The following is a 20,153-nucleotide window of genomic DNA, read 5'->3' as shown; positions in this document are numbered from 1 at the left end:
GGATTGGAGCAGAAGGAGCAAGGGGACAGCAGAAGGATGTGAAGGCAGAGAGAAGCCGTCAGATCCTGTAGGGCTTCGTAAACCACTGTAAGGACTTGGGCTTTTATGTCCTGACTGCCCTTCCAGAGATTCTTCTACCTTTCCTCCCTCTTCCCCAGAACATCTAAAAGGCCCCATCCCTAAATCATCACTACGTAGGAAAAGGGATGGATGCTTTTGCCCAATAGAGTATGAGCCACCCATTCAAAAACTTGTGTCGGGCATTAGGTACCAAGTCTCTGGAGATGAATGAGACATGGCCCTGTCCTGAGAGCCCATGGTCAGCGCTAGTTCAAACTGCTTGAGCAAGTTGCATTGATAAATTAGGTTGAAGCGAGGAGTAGTTCTAATTTGGTCATTGTCGAACCAGTTTGCCAGAGTGGTCATTTTCCCTTGGACCCTCTCACAGGTCGCTCCCCCCAGTTCTCTTGGAATGCATTCACATATTCATGTATTACCAAGTCTTGCCTCCAGGGTAGAGGGCGGGATCAATTCATTCCACAAATACTTGTGTGCCTATTCTACGTCAGTGTCACTGTAGACACTGGATACAGATGATGACTAGATTCGCTCCCTGCCCTTGAGGGGTCTATGGTTTTCCAGGGATACCTGCTAGTGACCTGGCAACACACACTGATCTGTGTTGGAGTGAGAGTGAGTGTGAGGGAGCCCGAGGAGAGGCTCCTGACCCAGACAGAGTGGGCAGGATGGGGCAGCTCCTGGGGCATGTCATGTCCACTCAGTCCTCCAGGTGAGGCGCAGTCAGGCAGGTGAATAGCAGGGAGGGTGGGCAACATCAGAGAAGGGGATAGAATTAGAAGGTCACAGTTTCCTCAGAGGTAAAGTAGGTTCATACAGACAAATGGAATGAGATAGTCCTCTGGCGTGGGTAAATATGTGGCCCCTTCTGTCTCCCAGTGCTCTAGTGAGTGTTAAATGTTGACTGTTCTGTGCACGGCCTTGGTACACAAATTGCTGGGAAACGGTTAGAACATGAGCCTTGTTTCTGTTTGGAGAGAGTGGCTGGCAAAAGCCTGAACTATTCTGGTAGGAATGATGGAATTTAGGTCTTGATACTTTTTCTTCTGGTCAGAAAGCAAATGGGTAATATCCATCTCTTAACCCTCTCCTAGTTGAATAGGACAATAAGAATGTTCTCTATGGAAAGTACACGTTCACTGGCCAGACAAGACCCAAGTCCCTACACATGCCAGACTCTGTGCTGGGTCTGGAAACCATCAAGATGGATCAAGTCTGTGCATTCCTCCAAGGAGGGCATGTTTGTGACAATGACAAAAGGGGCCAGCAGTCACAGACACAGATAGTAGTCAGGAGCCTCTTGCATGAACAAAGTGCAGAAACAGAGGGATGCCTAGGGGGCTCAGCCTGTGAAGCATCTAACTCGATTCAGCTCAGGTCATGATCCCAGGGTCGTGGGATTGAGTCCCATTTCAGACCCCATGCTTAGCAGGGAGTCTGCTTTAGATTCTCTCTCTCTCTCTCTCTCTCTCTCTCACACACACACACACACACACACAAATAAATAAATAAATAAATAAATAAATAAATAAATCTCTTTTTTTTTTTTTTTAATTGCAAAAAGGGAACATGTTCTCTGCCCAGGGAAGTCAGGGAAGGCTTCCAGGAGGAGCCAGATGAGCTGGGCATTGAATAGTGAGTAGGAATTGGGATCCAGGCAAGAGACACCCCTAGAACAGAATAGCACTCTATAAATACTAAATATGGGCCGACATTCAAACAACTGTGGTAGTGGTGGAGAGGAAATAGCCAGAGTGATCATCACGCACAGATAATGCCTCAGCTCTGCTTTTTAGAAACCATTAGTAGCCGCCTCCTCAGCCTCCCACCTTGTTCCCAACAGTGATTAAAAATAATCAGATTGACTAATTTTGAGTTGCTCTCTCCTCTGACCCCATGGAGGTGTCAGTAAGCAGAGTAGGAGGAGAGGGACCACAGGAAGGAGTGGAAAGAGGTGGAGGAGGAATCCAGCCACATCTCCCGGAAACACGAATGTAAAGGCACAGCAAACTTGCACCAGGGCTCTCCGGAAGCAAAATTCACCTTTACAGACAACTAGGGCTGCTGCTTCCCAGTGAAAACTGCAGAAAAGGTTTAGAAGTGTGTCTGTCCCTCTACCTTCCTCTTAGGAAAGAGAAAGTATATACACACACATATATATATTTATTTTATTATACGTAAAATAGATATTCAGATTTATATGTGTGTATGTGCATGTGTGTAAAATATATATGTAAAAATGTCTATATTAATATATATAAATATATATACCGAGACATGTATCTGTGTGGGCTCTGTGTATGCATCTATAGGTACGTATACCACAGACACACACGTATGTATTATTTGGAACCTATTGTAGCCTAACAGAGCCTGGCACCAACACCCTCTGGCCTCATGGGCCAGCCGCAGGGTGAATGGGTGGGTTGGGAGTGGCCTTGCACACCTCCCTGGGTGCTGCGGTCTGCGTGCTTCCTGGCACTCGGGGTTCACAAGCGCACCAGGATGCCAGTTACAGAAGAGGAAACCGAAACTTTGAGCCACGAAGCAGCTTGTCCAAGGCCCACAGCTGTTATGTTAGGTGGTCAGGAGTCAGGCTGTCTTGTGATTGTCTCCTCTTCTCTCTGCCTGCTGTGCCATCCTTCTAATAACCCAATGAGATGGGGCTAAGAATCATCTTGGACATGGCCCTCGCCTAAAGCTCAGAAATGTGGAGCCGGGCAGAGCAGTAGCATCCCGTCAGAGAGGCCTCTCCAGATCCCTCTGGTGCCATCAAACTCTCTACATTTTGCCCTGCAGGTGTCTGTTTACATGCTTCTGGGGACAGAGAGCTCACTACTTGATAAAACAATTGGTTCTAGTTGGGGAAACTGGGGAGCCTTCCCTCCTTACAGAGCCATCTTTGAACCTGACTTTGTCCCCTTTCTGGTAGGTGCCCAGTGTGGGGCTCAAACTCATGACCCTGAGATCAAGGGTAGCATACTCTGCTGACTGAGCAAGCCAGATGCCCCCTCATTCCTGGTAGGTTTAAGTATCTCAACATCAAGCAGCTTAAGGAGTGAGTGCTTTGCTCACTTTGGAATCTCTGGGAGACCCAGACAGCTCCATGACATACCCCGCTCTCCAGTTCTCCTCTTAAAGAATCAGGAGAATCAGCCAGGGCTTCCTCATCTCTTGCTTTTAGGGGATCTGTGAGTTCTTCCTGGGGGGCTAGGCTGATTGGAAGACAAAGCAGTTGGGTATCTTCTCTTGTCCCTCTAAGGAGAGACCTCACCATGAGCTTCCTCCTGCCCTCTTCACTCCGCTACCCTGGCTGTACTGGAGGGTAAGCATTTCTTTTGGATGCCATTAACAGACAGAAGGTGAAGTTTGAAAAGGAAGGAGGGAAAAAGCATGGCTGTGGCATCAGGGTTGTGGCACTGAGTCACCATTTGACCTTGGACCTCCCTTCCCTTCTCCATCCACTACGAGGCAGTTGGGCTTGATGGTCTAGGGCTTTCCCTTTACGAACTTGACCCCAGAGAGAGTCATTGAATGCTGTTGAATCCGCATGTGGTCCAGCAGGACCCTGGTGTGGGGTTCCTCATCTGCATCACATCACATCATCACTGCCAAGTGCCCTTGGAAGGTGAGAAACCGGACCCCTTACCTTTGCGTGGCACCCAGGGCCTCCATCAGCCTGGGAGCTCAGAATGGCTGATGCGGTTCTCAGAGTAAAAGGTCTCGGCCTGCACCCCCAACCCCATCCCCATGCTGGGAGCCTTGGTGCAGCTGCCACCCTCACTCTGTCCCTCTGCTCCAGTCTTCCCGCTTCCTGCAGCTCTGTTTGTGCTCCTTCTCTGCGCTGGAAGATAGGAGAATCAGCTTGGGGTGCTTGGCTTAGCCCTGATGGCGAGCCTGCCTTTCTCTGGGACTTGGAAGCTGCCGGCCCAGTGGCCCAGGATGGGGACCTCATCTGACCTGCAAAACAGAGTCAGGCCCAGGCTGCACATGGGCAGAGATGCTCTGGGGAGAGAACTGTTACTGTGGAAAATAGGCTTGGAACGTGTCTCCTGCAGAGACCTGCCTTCCCAGCTCGTCGCCACCTTGCTCTGCTCCTGACCATGCTGCTGGTCCGGGAGGAAGGGGAGCAGGGAAATCTAACTCATTTTCTTTGGTTTCCAAAACATGGGATACACGAAGCCTAGAAATGTGACGACATTTGCAAAGGCATGTGTCCCTAGTTTTAGGGAACGACACACGGTCATGTGCATCGGAGTGGACTTTAGGTGAGGTCATCACGAAATGCTTGTATGGCATTAAGGTTAGGAGCCCAGACTGGAGCCGCACCACCTGGGTCAGATTCTGACCCTGGGTCAGACAGGAGGATTCTGGGTCAGAATCCTCCTGTACCGCCCGCTAGCTGGTGAGCTCGGACAGTTACCACACCTCTCATCCAACAGTTTCCTTGTCTGTAAAGTGAGAAAGCCCATTGCACCTGCCACTTAAGGCTGCTCTGCTCATTAAGCCAGCTAGTCTATGTAAGTGCTCCAAGTGGTGCCCGGCACGCAGGAAGGACCCAAATCACATTAGTTGTTTTTATTTCGATCTGAAGCCTTAGTCAGATATTTTATTAAAGGTAGGTTTGGGGGATGTGCTGTGGGTTCAAGCATTGAAAAGGTATTTATTAAGCATCTTCTGAGTGCAGAACTATTCCTAGAGAAGGAGTTTCGAAGCTGAAGTCAGCAGCAGTGATAAACACTCCAACCTCGGACAGGTGGCACTGTCTGGCTGTTAGAACAACCAGAGCATCTTAGGGGAGCAGAGACAGCCGGAGAGATGCCTGAACCAGGAGGCTTCTGGGGGGGAACAGGGGGTGGCCAGGAGGGGATGGAGGCAGGAGACTGGAGGCAGATGGTGGGGTGTGAGAAGAAGGGGGAGCTCCACAAAGATGATGGAGGGATGGGGGAGCCCTTCTGACCGGGAGGAGGGGGAAGAGCCAAGGAGAGAGGGATCTCCTGAGAGGGCTGGTGTTGATCCGGGCACCCCAAGGGCAGCAGGGGATCCCTGCACTTAGTCCTGCTCGGGGAGCTCAGGATGAGCTAGTGGAGGCCCCAGGGCCCAGGCAGGACGGGAGTGGGCCCCGCTGCCCCACACTGAGAGAGCACAGGCCCCTCTGTGTGCAGAAGAGCCCTGGCCGGGCCTCCTCTCCTTGAAGGGCCCGACAAAGACTCGCTTGTTCTCCCCTGACATCAGACCTCGCCCTCAGGACTTCTCTGTTCTTCTGGGGCAAGATCTCACACAGTGATAATAGCGTGAAAGGGAAGGGAGGGAGCAAGTGAAGGCTGGCTCAGGCGTCGCCATGCCAACCCGCTCCCCAGCAGAGGCCAGGAAGGCGCCCCGCGTGCGCCTGTGCCCCTCGTGGGTCCTGCAGGGGACAGTGCCCGGGGGCCGAGCGCCTGGTCCCAGCCGAATGGGAGCCGCCGGTCCCGGTTCTGAGAGGGGCCAGCTGCTTGGTCAGCGATGGACAGACTCTTAGAGGGTCAAGTGAATGATCGCTGCATAGAATGGTTTGGTTGTTTTCTGGTTCTTTTTCCTTCTTCCCTTAAGTAAAGCAAGTGTTGCATTTAAACACCTGGGTTGTCGATTTGAACAGAGATTTATAGAGAGAGTTTTGCCTTCGGAAATTTCAGAAAGGCTTACTGTTCAGGTGGCTCAGTGCGTTAAGCGTCCGACTCTTGGTTTCGGCTCAGGTCATGATCTCAGGGTCGGGAGATCAAGCCCTGCATGGGGCTCCGCGCTCGGCAAGGAGTCTGCTTGAGATTGTCTCTCTCCCTCTTCCCTTCTACCTACTTCTGCTCTCTCTCGCTCTCTCTCTCTCAAATAAATAAATAAATAAATCTTTTTAAAATATTTTTTTAAAGGCTCACTCTGTAGAGCAATCTGTGAGAACATCCGGTCTAGCTTCTGTCTGATTTTTTTTTTTTTTCAGTGAGTAAACCAAGGCTGGGACAGTAGGAGGCAGTGTGAACGATGGGAAGAGTCAAGCCTTCCCAGCCATCTAGTTTGGGCTCCAGGACTGGGATCCTGTGCACTTACTGAGGACAAGACCTGGTCCACAGCAGGGCTCAGATAATCCTATCTCTGATTATTTTCTGAACTTTCCCTAGTTTTCCCTGGTGTGCCCAGTGGGATCCATAAATGAAACACTCATAACACAAAATACATGTTAAACAGTGCAGGAGCAACTCCTCATTTCCTTTGCCCTAAAACAAGCGCTTACTTTTGAGCTATGGGATGAAAAGGGGATTTGACACTGGAGCTTCCAGTCCTTAGTCTAGTGGAGAGCTTCTCAGACGTATGGCCAAGGCCACAGGTTAGTCTCCTAGTCTCCTTCTAGTCTCCACGATCTCTCCACGGTGCTTCCCACACTCCACTAGGCACCTTAGGACCTGAAATCATTTAGTGGGTTCTGAGCTGGTGCAAACCACAGAGCAGCCTCAGACTTTGTATTTGAATAAAAATTTACCATCTTCAGGTAGGATTAAAGAGCAGCCTAGACTGTGCTTGAACCGTCTCTGAGACTTCGAGCCCCAGAGCAGATGGAGAGCAAAGCTTTTACATTTAGTCATTTGTGGCCACAGACACCAGCCTGGAAACCCCAGCTGCAGGGTAAAGTTTAAATCAGGATAGTGCACGGTTGAGTCATCGAAAGCAGGGCTGGCCTTTAACATAAATTTGGAGATAAACTCGGTGAGTTTGTTTGTTTGGTTTCATTGTGGTCTCGGTGGATCAATCCAAACAGGGAAATCCCACGGTGACTTCGCTGCATTCTCTGTGTACTGTGGATTTCCTGCAAGAGCATCCTCTCTGTGAAAGCAACATTGTGCTTCTTATAGAAATAAGCTGTCTGTAAGCACAGGGGGAGGGGGCACAGTCACCAGTGGAGGATCTCCCACTAGCATAATTTACACTTCCTTGGGGCATCTGGGTGGCTCAGTGGTTGAGCATCTGCCTTTGGCTCAGGTCATGATCCCGGGGATCCTGGGATGGACTCCTGCATCAGGTTCCCTCCAGGAAGCCTGCTTCTCCCTCTGTCTATGTCTGTGTGTGTGTGTGTGTGTGTGTGTGTGTGTGTGTGTGTCTCATGCATAAATAAATAAAATATTTTTTTAAAAATTTACACTTCCAGAGTATTTTCCAGTTGTGCCGAAGTAAACTATAGAAACTCATTTTGATAGGCTTGGGATAGAATTTCAGCCTTTCCTCCCCCCAGCCAACCCCCCCTGTTTTTTCTTTCTCTTCCACTCCAGCTGGAGTCAAGGTGATTCAGCCACAGGCCATGTTTCCCTTGGTGGAAAACGTGACTTAAGAAATTAGCAAAAGCAGCTGGGGAGGATGATTACTTACCCAAATGGTTGAATCTATTAATCCACACCCCCATCCCCCTCCACCACCACCCCGCATGCCACCCCCTGCCAATGGCCATGGCTCCATTGCTGGCAGACTGGTTAAGACCAGTCCTTTTGAAATGACCTTGAACAGGAATTAAGTGAATTCTGGTGTTAAGTAAGCACTGGGTACTACGACTGTGGGTGTGAACACTTCTTACTACTAAGGGGGGAAGCAGGGGGTGGCCAGGAGGAATAACATTTAGAAAATATCCAGGACTTTGAAATCCATCCCCCTGCTTTGTCCTTTTTACAAACTTCTGCTTTTGCCCTGCTTTTGCACTGCTTTTACCCTGACCCGGTCTGGCAATTTTAATGTGGGATGATAATGCCCCTTAGTGGAGAGCATGCTTAACTGCAAGCTCTTGGGTTTGCCCAAAGAAAACCTCTGTTTTAGCAGGAACACATCATTTTCCCAGTTCTGAAAACTAAACAGGGTACCTGCTTTTGAAGGTCATCGTGAGAATCAAATGAGATAATGTGCAGTCAGCGCTTAAAATAGCATGGAGCGCAGGACTGCCAGGGGCTGTGACAGTGAGGATGTGGGGAAGCAGGGGATGAATGAGGACATCTCTGGAGTCCCCAGGATTTTAGATTCAGGGCCCTCTGTGTCAGCAGTGACATGTCGTAGGAAAGGTGACTGAAGTACATCCTCAGCTGAGACAGGACTCTCTCCCAGCTGGCCCACCTGCCCGGAGGCGGGAGGCAGCAAGACCCACTTCAGAAAGTGCACCCACGGTTCAGCCTTACATATTCCCACTGTGCAGGAGTTTTGATTCAAAGAGGCATCCACAGGGGCGCCTGGGTGGCTCAGTCGAATGAGCATCCCACTTGATTTCTGCTCAAGTCACATCTCAGGGTCCTGAGATGCAGCCCCATGTCTGGCTCTGCACTCAGCGGGGAGTCTGCTTAAGATTCTCTCTCCCTCTCCCTCGGTCCCTCCCCCAGTTCTCTCTTTCTCTCTCTTCTCCCCCCCCAACAAAAAAATAAACAAAATGTTTTAAAAGCAAACAAACAAAGAGGTATCCCCAAATGGGAATCCACAGTCCTGAGACATGTTATTTTGTCCTGCCTATCCCTGACCTTGGGCCTCTCCCAGCGCGGCCTCCGAAGCTGATTGGCGGGGCCAAAGGTGGAGACAGTCACAGGCTTCTCTTTGTGAGAACTAGTTGCTGGCCATCTCCACCACGTGGGTGAGGCAGGCTGCTCCCAAAGCCTCTGCCTGTCTTTAGTTCACTTGCACATTACTGAGGCTGGAACTTGCCTTTTAGATGACTCAAGTTTTCTTTCTTTCAATTTTCAAGCATAGCGTGAGATCCCTGTCTGTTACTTCCTATGCCAGAAACTAGTTATATCTTAATTAAACTAGGTGAAAGGAGGAAAAACATTTCCTCCTCTCTCCTTCCATCCTACCATCCCTCCTTCATCCCTCCCTCACTCTTTCACCCTCTCCTGCCTGCCCGTCCTCCTTCCTTTCCTCTTTCTCTTTCTAAGTAAATGGCTGGGACTCAGATCTTGGATACACCTTTTGGCATTCATGCTCTCACTTCTGCACTCACTATTTTTTTTTTTCATTTATTAGCAAACACGTATTCCCTGAGTGGCCTGCTGTGGATTCAAGCATAAGTCCTAGCTCCTGTCCTGGAGGTAATCACCTTCTAGGAAAAGAGGCAGACAGGTAAGTGGGAGTGACTGGAATGTGGAAGGCTGGTGTGTGAGGACTCCCTGGGCTCTGGTGAGAGGCAGAGGGCAGAGGACACCACCTCCCACCCTGAGAATGGGACAGACATCAGTTCAGGCCCCAGACCAGCGGAGGATGGAAGTCTACTTGGCAGAGAACTATACTGAGAGCAGGTGTAAACGCACATAGGAAAACCAGTCCCACCGCTTCATCATAACCAGAAGACTGGGATCTTCCAAGGGATCTCAAAGCTGAGCCTGTGACACCTGCTACTCCCAGGACCCCTCATCTCCACCCCCACCAAGGGGGTGTGATCTCAGCGGTGAGGGACCTGGGGTTGGTTTCCCTCCAGCTCCCGAGTCTCACCAGTAGCCGGACGTCCACTGACAGTTTCTCCCTCCTGACTCCACACACAGCCTCCTTTTACATGAAGCCTTCCAGTTTATTCCAGCCCAGATGAGTCACCTCTTCTCTTGCACCCCTTTTCCAGAACACTTTCCTTTCACCCAAATCACAGTCTTCCCTGGAAGGTTCCGTCCTTTACTGTGGGCTTTGACCATGGTTTCTTCCCCTCACTGGATTGTGCTCTCAGACCACTGCAGGGACTGAGTCTTATTGAGCAGTTGCCTCTAAAATGAGCAAATGTTTGTATGTTTATTCCTTAACCATGCATCAACTTTCAATACTCTATTAAGGACTGTGCTAGGTATTGAAGATATTAGGGTCATTGGAAGGAAGAGGTCACTTAAATTTGGGAGCAAGTGGCACGGGTGAGGAGAGGTATTGGAATTCATTGGTGGTGGGAGATCAGCTAAATTATATTGAATATAAATTGGCAGATAACCTGGCAAAGCCAGTGGAGTTTTGGCAACTATACAAAATCTTTGGTTATGTGGTACTTTCTAGAAATTTTGAAAAAAAAAAAAACGTATTATTAATTCCAAGGAAATGCTGCCATTTCCTGGGCAATGTAACTCGACATGGGATCTGTATTAACATCATGGCTTTGTCATCTCATGGATTTTTTTTTTTATTTGAAATTTGAAAGCCAAAGGACAGAGCTCTGGTATTTGCAAATTATCCCCAGCCTAGTGCCTTCATGTTGCAATTGTGCTATTATTATAATTGTAAGGAGACCTGATTTGGGCTTCTAGGGTTGGGACATGGCAGGCCCTCAATTGCTTCTCAAATTCCAAAGGAAAAGGGGCCGAATTAGAGAATGTCATATTAGACCTTTGAATACACAGGAGAGATTAAACCAGACTGTCCAAGCATCGCTTCCTAGAGCTACTTTGGGGCCACTTTGTTGAATGGATGAGATTCATTTGTAAGTTTGTATGCCTATGCGTTTCATGACATTTGCTGCGTCAAACACACACAAGGGCTTGAGAACAGTTTCTCTGACATAGTATAAGCATTCCACCAGATTCCAGAATTACTCCCTTTTCACAGACTAACTCTGTAGCACCCCCTGATTGCAGCAGTGGACAATTTTGATACAGCACGGGACATTTGAAAGTGCCGGGGCTCTAGCCTCACTGTCCTTGCCTTATAACTTGAAATCCAAATGGCTTTAAGAAGCAAGAGCAGGACGGCTCACAGAAGTGCTGTTAGTATGTAATGCTGTTGCATAAATGGAAGGTGCATCCCTATTCTAATTAACTTAGCTCATGATTTGGCACTAGGTTGCCTGGGTATATATTTGGAAATTGTCACCCATTTTCACTGTATAAAACCCTAGGATGTTGGGACAAGGGGGAGTTCCCAGATCATTGAGCCAGTCCTGGTGGGCAACAGATGATAAGGATGAGGCTCAGAGCAAGGAAATGACCTTCCCCAAGGTCCTGTAGCAAATAAGTGACTAAAATGAGATTAGGACGCAGAGCCCATGACTCTCTGCACACTCGGTGGCATTACAGAGGCATTAATTATAGTCCATGGTATGTCCTGTGTCCTTCGAGCCTTGAGTTACACAATAACCATCTGACCCACCCAAGGCACCAAGCTGTATTTCTGTCCAGGAATGTCCCTCCCTGCTTCTGCTCTATGGTTGCAAAGTTCCTCTATAATCAGTCCTCAGCTGCTTCTTCCGACCTTCTCTCCCCCGACCTTGCTCCCCCCTGCCCCCCCCATACACAATGCATTTTCTATCTTACAATTTCATACTGTTCCTCATTAGGACCATGCTCATTGGTTATGCATTTCCCCATCCCTTGTAGTAACCCTTCTCCCTCATTCTTATGCAAATGACCGTGTCTGACCAAAATATTAGATGACCTGAGAGCCTCTCCTCCCATGGGATATGGAGGAAAAAATTTGTTGACAGAGAAGCTCCATGGGGTCATGGGAACTTTGTTCATGAACGAATGACTACATTCATCCAAAATTATATGTAAGTGTAGTGTTCCTATTATGTGTCGGGCCCTATCCTAGGAGTTGAAGGTACATATGTCAATGGTAATAGAGATTTAAATGAAAAAGACAGTGGGGGTCACGTAAGGTGAGGTGGGGTGAAATCCTATTTTGGACTAGGTGGTTAGGTTAGGCTCCACTGACAAGTGGACAGAGGCCTAAAGAAAACCATACAGATATACTGGGGGAGAGCATTCTAGGCAGAAGGATTAGCAAGTGCAAAGGTCCTATGGCACAAAGATATGTGATAAGTTCAAGAAAAATGGTGGGGAGGCAGAGGTGGCTGAAGCAGAGTGAAGGACAGGAAGTTGCAGGAGATGACTCACTGTGGGGTACCATCACATAGGGCCTTGTTGACTGTGATAAGGACCTTTTTTTTTTTTTTTTGCACCTTACTCTAAGTAAAAAAAGATACCACTGAAAGGACTTAAGCAGAAGAATGCATGATGCAACTTTTAAGGTATCATTATAGCTGCCAGATAGGCAATTAACCAAGAGGTTGGGAACTGACAAGACCAGAGTTGGGGAATCTATTTAAGGGACGAGTATGATATTCTGGTCAAGAGGTGATGGCTTGTGGTTTGGTCTAGGGGCATTGGTGATGAAGGGTGTGAGAAGCAATGAGATTCAAGATATATCTTTAAAATGTTGCTGATGGTATTTGTTAGGTTGGTTATGGGCTATTTTAAAAGAAAGAGAGAAGTCTAAGAGAACACCACCTTTTTTAGACTGAACATCTGGAAATATAGAATTGCCATTGGCTGAGTTGGGGAAGACTGGAGCAGGGAAATTTTTGAGGAGAGATACCAAAACTTTAGTTTTGGGCATGTTGAGTTTCACTTGTTTATTGGAGTCAAGTGGTCAATTGGATATACAAGTCAGGAATTCAAGCGAGATGAACGCAACAGGTATGAATTGGGAAGTCATCGGCATCCATGTCTAAGATGGTATTTAAAGCCCTCAAAAATATTAATAGTTGTGTAGGAAAGAGGAGCTCTTCGTCATGGCCAGGAGGACAGAACTAGGACCAGTGGTTGGAACAAGAAAAATAACAAGAGTAGCAGTGAGTTATGACAACTCACTTACGCATCTGGCTGCTTACCCGTGCTGTCTCATTATTTCTAAAAATCACCCTTGAAGAGGTTAAAATAATCTCTGTTTTACTTATATTGAAACTCCACCTCGGGGGGGGGGGGTGCGGTGAAGTAAATGTTGTTAAATACATTGATTAAGACCATTAATTACCCAGCGCATAAGCTGGCTGAGCTGGGATGCATCCCCAGTCCTTGTTGCCGTTGCTAACCCTGAGCATCAGTCAGGAAGCAGATCACAGCTCAGCTTAAGGAGTTCAAGGGCATGGCCTTTCTCTCATTTTTGAGAAACACCTTTCAGCTGAGAATTTCTGCCAGCAAAAGCCCCCTCACCTTCAAATTAAGCATGGCCTGAACATCGGACACTTCAGGGGCCACGGAAATAAAGCCTGAGGGGACACACAGTGCTGCCCATGCCAACACGGCACATGGTGTAAAGCAAGGGGGGACAATTTGAAAAGAGAGTCACGCTTCCGCTCTAAGCACCAGCTACAGTTTTAAGCAAAGACATTGCCAGGAGGTGCTTGTTGATGTCCTTTCCTAGTTCCAGAGGTCAGAGGACAGCGCCCACCCTCCCAGAAGCAGGTGTTCATTCCACACTGGCCATCTGCAGGCACTCTGCCCTGCTGTCGTCTCGGCTAGGCCCTGCCGCAGGCACAGGAGCGCTAGGAGAGGAAGATCGGAGGGGCAACGTGACTTGTCCAAGGTCTGCAGCTGATACATGGTACTGTTGAGATCTGAACTACTTTGCAGACTCCCAAGCTCCTGCCTATTGCACTGCACTGCTTAGGAAGGGACGGGAGAGAAGAATCTGGACTGCTGAGAGCACCTTGCACCGGATCAGCCCCGTGTCCCCAGCATGTGGTTCCGGGGACCGCCAGCAGAGGGGACCACGCACCCGGTTTCTCCAGCCCGAAGCCATGTTGAATGAGCAAATGTCTGCAGCAGACTCTGAGATCTAAATGTCTCCTTGGCAGGAAATCCTCGAGGAGCACTGCGGGGTTGTGCAAACAGCCTTACAATGTCCGCTTGTGTGTGTGCACTCGGCTTCGCCTGCGTCGCCCACAATGCTCTGTTTTTTTTTGGATAATGGGGCTCTGTGGACCCATACGCCTTGTCATGCAAAGGGAGGGACCTGTATTTGTCATAAATGGGCTCTTGTATGATGAATGGCCATGCGAATGAGCGCAGCAGCCGTTCAGCACCCAGCTTCACGTCTTCACCGAGGCGGTGGTCTGAGTCGGCTTTCTCCCCTTGCTCCAAAGCAGCAGTGCAGTGTTTCTTGCTAAAAGGGAAATGACTTGTTTGCATGGTGGCTGCAATTTTTGCTACACGAGACAAGAGGGGCAGAAAACGAGTTTTGTGGTCAGGAGCTGACTGCATGCCCTGTACTACTCTAGCTACTTAACCTTCATTATCTTTATTTACTCAATAGCAACATTGCAAAGGAAGTGTTATGATTTGCATTTTACACGTGAAGAGAACTCAGATTCAGATCAGGAGAGCAACTTGTCCAAGGTGTCCAGAGCCCATGCTATTCCCACTGAAGGACTCCCTTTCCTTTGCAGTGCGGTCCATGGTTCACACACTTGAAGATGCCTTCCTCGTCCTGTCTGATGCCCATACACTGAAATCGGTGGTTTTAAAACAGATGAGGAATTTCCATTCTGGGCTTTGGTGTGTCTACAGTACCGCCTGGAATTACATACAAAAATAATATGTGGGTCTGTGGGTGTGTGCATTTTTCTGAGAAGGCTGATTTTTGACAGATTCTCAAAGTCATCTGTGATCATAAAACTACAGAGTCAAGCACCCAAAAACATGTCTATTTTGGGAAATGCTCATTTTCCCTAACCTCTTCCTCTTCCCAATGACTATTTTCTCTGTGGAGTTTACTCAGAGCTGACATCTCACTGTTGTTGCTATGCCGTGACTACTCATCTCACACTTGCGATCCGTTTCAGCAGACATAAGTGAAGAGGGCTGTGTGCTGGACCTGTGTTTGGTGCTCAGTGGGGAGGAGTAGGGAGGATGAACTGAAATGGGTAACATTCTGAAAATGAAGAAGACATAGGCCTTGAAAGAACTCACAGCAAGGAGGGTGGTTCATTCAGCCTGGGAGTCAGGTAGGAGGTTTCGGGGAGGAAATGCTATTTGATTTGGGTCTTGAAACATAGACAGATCATCGGCAGGCAGAGGAGAGGGGAAGGGCATTCCAGGCAAAGGGAATAACATAAGCAAAAGGGGAAAAAAAAAAGCAAGAAGGAGGCCAGAGCTGTTGGCACTGTCCATATTCTTGTGTGACCAAAGTACATAGTGTTCAAAACAGCTGAAACTTGAAAGGGAGATTTGGGTCAGATTTTATGGCCCTGAATAGCATCTTAAAAAAAAAAAAATTGTACTCATCTTATTTTGACAGCCAGCTTGGAAGATATTTATGCTAAAACATGCCTTCCTTCTACCCAACTAACCTCACGTCCCACTCAGCCATGGAGTCTGCCTAGGGAAGCAGCTTCTTGCACAAGAGCCACGTCTCCCATTGCTCAGCAAACCCACCCCACCCACCTCTCCCGTTCCAGCCTATGTTGATGGTCTTCATCATTTGCTTGGGGTTGAAGCCAGGGATTTTATTTGAAATGTCAGTTTGGTTTGCCATGAACAATGCTTTGAAATCAAGCTGATCACTGCCTTCAGAAGCTGAAAACAAAAGCAGAACCACCTCTGCCTCTGAGATTTCAAGGGAGGTTTTCAGGCCCTTAGATGTCCTTAATGCTTGAGGTGTAATGGAGCATGCCTACCTCCCTTGGCTTCAGATTCTTCTGGTTTTTAGTATATGTGAAAGGGCTTTTGTTGGTCTTTTTGGAACTTTTATAATTTTTGACATCCCACGCCCCCCAAAATAAATTTGACCTGCGAAGTAGTAATACCCCTAATGCTTTGACATGTCAATTCCAAGTCTCCTTTGGTATACAGGTAGGCCCCAGTTTAAGAAATCTCAGCATCTGAAAATCTAGACTTACAAATCAAGTCAACCCACGGCACTGGGATGGGTGGGATATTCCAGGGGGCTTTCACTTCCCAGAAGAATTCCTTTCAATAGCACCTCCCTGTGCGTCAACCTGCTAGGTCGTATTTCACCACCTGACAGTGAACTATGGAGGCCAAGAAACTTCAAGGACAAATGTGTGACACAGCTGCCTATGGAATGAAAACCAGACAGAGACAAGGAGAAATCTGGGTGTTTTTTTTTTTTTAATGTTATGTTGTAAGATAGCAGAAATGGAAGAGATTTAATCCACCAACATTCGTCTTGCACGTGGCATTTCCTGTAACGTGCTCGGAGACTGGTACGTGATCTGATGTGCTTAGAGTATCCGGTGATGCATTAGTGGGGATGAGGGAGGTGGAGATAGTGACTGGAGGTGGTAAGGAGATACTGTGGCAAAGGGAAGGCATGGAGAGGGGTGGATCTCCAGTTGATGTGAAAGTTAAGTGGATAGGCTTTGGTCAGAGAATGGATCTGTGGTGTGTAGTAGGTGCAGAAATCTCAGATGACACTGGTTTCTGGCTCATTCAATTAGTTGAAGGATGGTGCCTTTCACTGAACAAGGGTTGGGAGGGGATCTTTGCAGAGGATCTTAAAACCCTCCCCCAAATCACTGTGCTTTCAGGAAATTCGCTTAGATTTGCACTCCTGGAGCTGAGGAGGGTCCAGGTGGGGTTGAGAAGTCTTCAGCATATATATGGGTAAAAAAACTGGGAGTCTGGACCGTCTCATCTGGGAGGGCAGGAAAGGCATGAAGAGAGACAACTGGAGACTAACATTTAAAGGTTAGATGGAAGAAGTGGAAATTTGAGGAGGAAGAGGAGAGGAGGAAGGAGCAGAGGTCTTCCAGCATCTCGGAGAGGAAGGGTTTGATCCAGAGCGCATGTACCAGGACTCCTGGGCAGCTCCTCCCTCAGAGGGAGGGACCCCCTGGCACTTGTTGAGCTACTTCCCTGAGAAGGGATTCTGGATAAGGGGGATTTATCATCCCAGAGAATAGACAGTGCTTAACTACATCACTGATGGTCAGAACAAGCCAAATTTTTAAGTGACTTCTCGCTGTTTCCTTTTGGTTTCTAGACTGAACTGAGGCCATCCCAGAGAAGTCCAATAAATACCCAACACAAGTGGCATTTCCAAGACTAGCACTTAGGTCCCCAGGCTGCTGGCTCTGCAAAGGGTCACTTTCCCTTTGAAATTAGGCAAAACTGGCCTGGGTGGGCTGAGACTGTCAGCCCTCTTTCTGGATAGCCCGTTTTCTCATAACCATTTTCTTGATTTCACAAGTGAAAGGGAACAAATTCACTAATGACTTCCCAGCGGTGGGCTGGTCCAGAGCAAAGCCCCAGTTTGATCATTTCCACCTTCACTAACATTTGAAATTGGGGGGCATGTTGACATTCATTCCCTGAAAAAGAATCTGATTTTTGCCCTCGTTTCTTGGAGGCTTTTTGCTGCTCTAATATTGATGTTTATGGGGTAAATTAGCTATGATGAGGTAATAGTCTATTTTAGAAAACTGAACTTAGATATTGAGAGGGCTATTTTAAACCTGCACTTAATCGTTCAGTTCCATAATGGTCTCTTGGTATTTTTTTTTTTTTTTGAGAATTCCCACGGATTGCCTTACAACTGGACTCAAACAGTTTGTATTCCACGGGGAATGCCAAACCCTTTTGAGGGACACCATGGTATTAATGATCGATGAGAATATTCAAGGCATTTTCCCATTTGAGTGCCATTACTTGTAGTGTTAAAACGTTTTGAAAACACATTTTAGCCATTAACTCATTTTTATTGTCAGATGAAAGTGCTTTAATAGACTCGCTCTACTTCAGTTTTCCTCCTTCATCTCAGAATGAAATCATCTGTTGGATTCTTGGCAACCCATCCGGCAACACAACAGAGAGCCTTACGACTTCATTACAGGAGTGGCAGATGGGGAAGGGCATTCCAGCCCAGCCCAGCTATCTAAAATCGCTAACCTGGCTTAGCAAATTCCAGCTCCTGGAATTTATAAACTGAGCTACTTTATTCCATCGGCGCATTTTTCTCCCCAGCAAAGCAGGTGCTTATTTTGCTTAGGCAATGTACCTTTATTTTAGTTGAGAAGTGTTTTTTTTTTTTTTTAATGCCCCGCATTTTGTATCTGATATAGGCTGAGGGTTAACTGGTTTTGCTTATAATTCAAAGCAGTCATGTCATGTAAATGTTGTACCAGGGGGTTCTGTGGTTACCAGAGAAAGTGTCTATGAGCTGTATGAATAGCAGACTCTGGGGGCTGAGCTTTCCTCCTGGGACAGCTCCCTGGATGCTGTTGATGGTTCATGGGAGGTGAGCCATAGGGGTTGCTTGCTTTCCAGGACAATGTGGGGAGTCTGCAAGCCTCTGGTGTCACTGGCAACAGCTGCCATCCTGGTCCTTGTGATGATTTCTCCAGCTCTGAACCTTGTTGATCAGATTGAAAGGTAGCTTGTCTTAATAGCCCTCCTAAATTCACAGACAGGCCCCAGAAACATTCTTAAAGCTGGAGCTGGCCTGCTTTTCTCTATTCTGCTGGGGGAAATCTCGGGATGCTGTTGTTGTAGTTAGGAGGTCAGACTTGGGATAAAACTACGTAACACTGGCCTGAGAGCAGAGATCAGGTTCCCATTGGAGCTCTGCTCCCAAGGCCAGGCAAGTAACTGACCAGGTTAGCAGTTCCTAGCTTTTTGAAATTTCAAAAACCAGTAAAATTTCAAAATAAACTTTGGGGATCTGGGATGCAACTATCACCTTCACTTTGTAAAATAAATAAAAACACCACAGCATAAAAATGTTTGAACAGCTTTAGCTTTTTGCAAGGCTCATGACATAGCTTTTGTTTTTCTTATTTTGCCTTAGACCAGTTGATGCTGTGGAACCACTGGGCAGAGCAATCTTAAGGATTACTTGTTTTTTTTTTTTAGTGTTAACTATGTGCAAGCTCTTGTGCTGAATGATGGGGATAGAGTAAGGTGTAAAAACAGCCCTGCCCAAGAAGACTTCACCTTGAGAGACGTAAGGGAGAAAGCGTGTAATCATGGTCCAGGCTGATAGGCATTGTGACAAAGTCAACACAGCATGTTAGGTGAGCAGAGGGAGGCAGAGCTCACTCGAGGGAGTGGATTTGTTTTACCTGAGGTCGTGCCAAAGAGTAGGGAAGAGTCAGGGGGCTCCTTCTGAAGGTCCTGGTTTCCAAACTCATACTTCAAAGGAAAATTCCAGAGAGACACTTTCCAAGAACCAGAGTGCTTAGAGGGCAGGTGGAATTGGATTCCAGACCCTACTCTGCCACTTGTGGGCTTGAGCAAGTCTCTAAATCTCTAAGATTATTTCTTCATCTCTAAAATTGAGATAACAACTGTTCCTACCTCATATGGTGGTTGTAAAAATTTAAATACGGTAATACATGAGAAGCTCTCATCACCATGGCCTGTAAAGCATTAAAAAATGCTCGTTGTCATTGTAATTGTAGACAGAAAGAAAAACATGTGCAAGGGCCCTGAGGCAATAAAGAACAGGCCCTTTGAGAGAAGGGCAGGGTGTGGGTGGAGTGCAGGGTCCCTGGACAGGGAGGAAGAGAGGGGCCAGAGGAGATGAGCAGAGGCCAAGGGGCCAGGTTTTTCTGTGCCCAGTGCATGTATCTGGAATCTGGCTGCATTATATCCTGCAAGCACTGGGGAGCAGTGGAGGCATATTAAGCCGGGAAGTAACATAATCGGATTCATGCTTAGGGAGAGGGCACTGCCAGTCATATGGAGATGAATGGCAGGGTAACAAGCCTAGAATCAGGAAGACCGGCATGGGGGCTATTTGCTGGATGCAGGTGAGCTGGGCTGAGGATTGGAATTAGGATAAGCAAAGTAGGGGCAGAAAGAAGTGAGCACAATTGTATGAACCATCCTTGGAGGTATCCTTGTTAGGTGGCCCATGAGCCCACCCTGGCGAGACCTTATGAACTTGGTGCAGAAACCCTCCACTGGCATTGCAAGGCACTGCACTCTGCTTTCTGTGTCTTAAAGAATGGATTGGATGTCTCATTTACTTTTTGTGGTGGTGGACAGAGCATGAGACTGAGAGGCCAGACATCTCCATTCTGGTCACTTCTTCGACCCTAATGTATTTTAGGTCCTTGAGCCAGTGCTTTTAAGTAAAATAGGAGCTTTAGAAAGACGATCCCAGTTCTAATGTAGAATGTATTGTGTTGACCTTTGGGACTCTGGATCAGGAAGTTGAGAGTCCATCTGGAAGACTTTGGGAAGGACAAAGTCTTCCTATACCTGACCTGTGAGTTCTGGTCTGTAAAATGGGTCCAATGACACCTTTTCTACATTTGACACATGCTCGTGTTGAATGAAGATGAATTTTTATTATATAAATATATGTCGTTGTTG

At 47.5% G+C, this 20,153-nt stretch overlaps 1 protein-coding gene across 4 annotated transcripts in view; it reads left to right on the top strand.

The window, feature by feature from the left end:
• Window positions 1-20,153, top strand: part of CYRIA (CYFIP related Rac1 interactor A) — a 61,834-nt gene that overhangs the window by 4,028 nt on the left and 37,653 nt on the right. For 2 of the 4 annotated variants that reach the window (XM_038560820.1, XM_038560818.1), the window contains exon 3: window positions 9,091-9,186. The gene's annotated coding sequence lies outside the window, so the exon portion shown is untranslated. Of the gene's footprint in view, window positions 1-4,448; window positions 4,697-9,090; window positions 9,187-20,153 lie in introns of those variants that run through there. The other 2 variants (XM_038560819.1, XM_038560822.1) reach the window with 2 other exon arrangements.

This window comes from Canis lupus, chromosome 17 (genome assembly GCF_011100685.1).
Source record: "Canis lupus familiaris isolate Mischka breed German Shepherd chromosome 17, alternate assembly UU_Cfam_GSD_1.0, whole genome shotgun sequence".
NCBI lineage: Eukaryota > Metazoa > Chordata > Mammalia > Carnivora > Canidae > Canis > Canis lupus.
Note: the sequence above shows the minus strand (reverse complement) of the source record. Positions and strands in the feature narration are given on the sequence as shown.